At 39.7% G+C, this 5,056-nt stretch overlaps 1 pseudogene; it reads right to left on the bottom strand.

Annotated features, from left to right (window-relative positions):
- Nucleotides 1-3,978: 3,978 nt before the first annotated feature.
- On the bottom strand, nt 3,979-4,716 carry LOC150041066 (low molecular weight phosphotyrosine protein phosphatase pseudogene; annotated as a pseudogene).
- Nucleotides 4,717-5,056: the final 340 nt, after the last annotated feature.

Genomic DNA, 5,056 nt, shown 5'->3' with positions numbered 1-5,056 from the left:
TAATTTTTAACTTTGTACTTTATATCAATTTTCCTTTTTCTATTATTGGAGTGTAGTTATTGTTTTGAATTGGTATAACATTTCTATATTTGCTTTGTTTTGTGTTCTTGCTGTTAATAGGTGTGATGGTTAATCTTTTATTAATTTACACACATTAATAATATGAGGCAGGTTCATTGTGTTACTTCCTGAGATGTGGACAGTATATTTTTAATAAGTTTTTCCATTCCATTATATTCCTTTACCCCTTCTCTTCTCTCCCTTTTCAAACAATATTTTCTGTTTATATATCTCTGTGTGTATATTATGTAACCTGTAGTTCTATTTTCTTTACCCTGTCAACTAGATTGGACTGAGAAGCAGTTTAGAGATTAGCAAAGCAAAACTCTGAGAGTACATCTTTAATGGTGTTCCCAGAGATACTTGATTGAAGGCCTTCACCAAATGTAGGCAGCACTATTCCGTAGTCAGAGAGCCCAAATAAATTAAAAGAAGAAAAATGATAATGGCAACTGGGGGCCAGTGAGTCACACCTATACTCTAGAGGCTGAGAGCTGAGGATTATGATTCTAAGCCAGCCTCGGCAGGAAGGTCTATGAGATTCCAATTAACCACCAAAAAGCCAGAAATGGAGCTGTAGCTCAAGGGCTAGAGGATTAGCCTTGAGCAAGAAAAGCTCAGAGACAGTGTGCAGGCCTTGAGTTCAAACCCCAGGACCAACACAAAAAATGAGAGAGAGAGAGAGAGAGAGAGAGAGAGAGAGAGAGAGAGAGAGAGAGAGAGAGAGAGAGAGAGAGAGAGAGAGAGAGAGAGAGAGAGAGAGAGAGAGAGAGAGAGAGAGAGAGAGAGAGAGAGAGAGGGAGGGAGGGAGGGAGGGAGGGAGGGAGGGAGGAGAGAGAGAGAGGGGGGGGGGAGAGAGGGAGGGAGAGAGGAGAGAGGCAGCTAACATGGACTACCATAAGGTGAGCTTTCGTGCTCTGTCAGGGCCTCTCTGACATGACCGGCCTCTGAAACTGTGTACCAAAATAAATTCATCTTCCATAAGTTGTTTCTCTTGTGAATTTTCACATAACAAAAAAAATTTACTACTACAGAAAAGTAGTACCAAAGAAGTGAAATCATTCCTGTGACTTTAGAACAGGTTTGTGGGAGGAATTTGCAAGCTAAACATGATGAATGTAATGGGAGATCCTGGCAAAAGCTCAGAAGACTGGAATTCTGGCAGAAATGCAGACTGTGTTCATGAGATTTAAAATTGAAATGAGGACTCAGGAGTTGGAGTAGAGGCCATTCATACCACATTGTGGCAAAGAATTTGTCTACATTTTATCTGTGTCCTAAGATGTTGTGAGAGGCTGAGTTCAAAGGTGGTTAACCTGAGAAAGGAAGTTTGATGGCAGCCCAGTGTTCAGGATGTGGCATGGATTTTTGCTAGCTGCTTTTAACCAGGGAGAAGTTGGGAGTAAAAAGTAAGGCAGAAAGATTTTTAAAACTTAAAAGCTTGGTAAATTTTTTTAAAACCTACATAAAGTTGGAGTTGAGGAAGTCATAGCTTCTAAGGAGATTACAAAGAAGTCATATATATAAATATATATATATATATCACATATATACCTATGTGTGTACATATATATGTGTGTATATATACACCTTTATATATTCACCTTTATTATACCACTACAATTGTATATATTGTACATATATACATATATGTGTATTTATATACCTCTCTATATACACATATATGAGCATGTATACATACTCATACATATATGTATATACACATATGTTTCTATCTATACATACATACCTTTATTGTACCACCTCAGTGACACATCAATTCTCCATACCTATTTCTGCAAGGATCTTGATTGCCTCTAATTTTAACACATTATCACACTGAGCATGTACATTAATGGAGTTATGTTGATTGTACTTGATGAGGAAGTAGTATCAACCCTAGACTTCATTAAGACATTTGCATGTCAGAGACATGAAGGTAAAATAACAGTAATAATAATAAATTCAACTAAAGTTCTAGGGCCTGTACTCCATTAAAATTTCTAGAAATCTAATAATGTGGATATATTAGGCAATCCTTTCTAAGGCTTCTCTGATAACTCAAACTGAGGCAAAATGCTCAGTAGGCCTCTTTGTCGCAGAAGCAACATTTCCCCCATTTGGATAGACTACTGCAGCCTATCTACTGAGTGATTTGAAAACTTACTACACTTGAGTGCAGCTCAGAACATAAAAGGGTCTATAACAGGTCTAGGCTGCCATGAAAGCTACCCCACTGTCAGAACTCAAGCCTTTAGAATTTTGGTGCAAAGCCCTGCCATCTCCTGGAGATTATTGTGTTATTTTCAAGACATAGTTTTTAGCTTGCTACTGAGCCTTATCCATGATTCACACAGTATTCACGTGACCTGAAGGTTATTTTGACCTATTGAGCCATAAAATTGCACCACTGTAGAAATATCCCAAATACCCACAGTTCCCATCCAACCTACATCTCTAAGAGATACAGACTGAATCAGTTTTCGTGAAGATTTTCCTACATCTATTTGACTTAAAGAAGAGAACATTCAGGCCCAGTTTCCAGATAGTTCTTCATGAAATAAAAGTGGCATCCAAAATGGATAGCTGCAGCCCTACAGGGTATTTCTAGAACATCTAGAAGATTATAAAGGAAAAACTCTTCCTAGCAGGCAAAACTACACTCATTACACTTGGTTGTTAATGTCTCTTAGAAGGAGAAATAGGAGAGATTGTAAACCAGTTGATAGGCTATGGACAATAGTTTGACCCAGTGGTCAGATACTTGGAAGATGCATCATTATAAAATTGGTAGCAAGGAAATCTGGAGAAGAGGCATGTGGATACAACTCTCTGGATGACCCCTGGTGAAATTTTGAAGGTATTTTTGTCCTATATAAAGGTAACCTTAGCAGAAGATGAGTATAATAATCAATTCAGTTCCATTCACTCTATGAATACTAGTTCACTTTTTTCCTGTGCTGTCTCTGGCATTGGCCAATGGGGATTCATATAATAAGATAGCTGTAGTGGTCAGGATGGAAATTATACACAGATTACCAAGGCCAAACGGGCTATTAGACACTATTGAGTACCTAATCTGCCAGCTCTGAAGACCAACTATGTGTCCCTATATGACTGCATTACCCAGCATGATCAGTGTGGTAACAGGTTGATTACATTTGACCACCTCCATCAGGAAAGGAGCTGCATTTGGGGTTTTTTTTTGATCTTATATAACGCCACAGTTTATTTTGAAAACAATATTTTCTGAAATAGGATTTGAGGTGAGCTGATGGTACACCTAAGTTGCCTGTTTGCCTGAAGTTATTAAATACTGATGAAGGAATTACTACTCACATACCATTATGGTACACCAACATAACAGAAATCTGCAATTTTTAAAAGTTTTCACATCTGGTCAGCTTTTGTTGGACACCTGAGTAAAGGGAAAACATACTCTCTACTGATGAAAGGTAACCTGCAATACAAGTGTACTTCCAGTATAGAATTCAATTCTTAAAGGCAAAGTGGCTCAAATCAGAGCAAATAAGCTGATTCCCATGAAATAAACTAGATACAAAGCAACAAGTAGTAAGACTGCTAAAGATTTATTCCTCCAATTTTCTTTATTCTGGGTTATTTTGTATTTTGAGGCAAGTTATAGTCCAGCCTGAAAATGAACTTATGATCCTCCTCCCAAGTGCTGGGTTTACAGGCACTGCCATGCCTGCTTCTGTCTTAAAACATACAAGTATACACTGTGAGTAGACTGAGCTAAAACATGTCTCAGGTAGGCGAGGGAGCTGTTATCAGTAGAGCTGTTGTGACTCTGAAGAAGCACAGGCCAGCCAGGTACAAGGTGAGGAGTGGCACTGAGCAGTGCTAGGCATGCAACATGCCAGGTAGACTGCACCCCTCAGGTCATTATTACTTCACTGGGTTGTATTTTGTTCTTCCATATTTACTTGTTCCACCGTTTTGTAATCAGGGAAAAATGAGAAGTTCCACTAGTCAACTACCTTCCCCAAACGAAAGCCTTTTATTCTTGGGCAAATAAAACTAATTGTCACCTACAATTATTTTTAAGATAAGAAAGAGTAAGTCAGCTGAAGTAACCACAGGGGCTAAGGAAAGCCATTACACTTAGGCACAGGACTAGTGGGCGAGTCACTGGGCTGGCTGCAGGCAGGGCTAGTCTAGTGAGCCTTCTCTAGGAAGGCCCTGCAGCACCGGAGGCACTGCTGGTACACCAGTTCGAAGTCGGAGTCGTTTCCTTAATAGGGATCTTCAATAATGGGTTGTTTTTGTGGATCATAGCTCCCCAGTAGTTCGATTTTAGCTTTGCAGTTTTTAACTTGCTTACTTTTTCTATTCAAATCTCTCAGATTGCTTTCATCCATACACAGTATGTAATCAAATATAGCAAAGTCTTCTTTGGTAACCTGTCTTGCTTTATGGGCTGTGCTAATGTCATGATTTTTTAGGCAGCTCATAGCTCTTGGGTCTGGGGCACGGCCCACGTTCCAGTCGGAAACAGCACCACTGTCAATGGCCCAGTTATCTGAAACATTTTGGTCAGCTGCAAGTTTTCTGAAAACTGCTTCTGCAACGGGTGACCAGCAAATGTTACCCAGACACACGAAGAGCACGGACTTGGGGCTGCGCTCCACCATCTTCCCGGTGGTCGATGGCGCCTAAAGACTCTGCATTTGGTTTTTTAATGACACTTCTTCTGGATATATATTTATAATTCCTTACATAAAACATTTCTACAAAATCTACCATCTGCCTGGTGCCAGTAATTCACACTTCTAATCCTAGCTACCAAGAGGCTGAGATCTGAGGATCTGCTAGACCAGGCAGAAAAGTCCTTGTGAGACTCTTATCTCCAATTACCCACTCAAAAACCAGAAATCATGTGTGACTCAACGTAGTAGAGTGCTAGGCTTGAGCAAAAGGGCTTAAGGGAAAGCACCCAAGCCCTGAGTTCAAGCCCCACGACTGACCAAAAGAA

Source organism: Megascapheus bottae, chromosome X, assembly GCF_031878675.1.
Source record: "Megascapheus bottae isolate mThoBot1 chromosome X, mThoBot2.hap1, whole genome shotgun sequence".
Classification (NCBI taxonomy): domain Eukaryota; kingdom Metazoa; phylum Chordata; class Mammalia; order Rodentia; family Geomyidae; genus Megascapheus; species Megascapheus bottae.
This window is presented reverse-complemented; position numbering and strand designations above follow the sequence as displayed.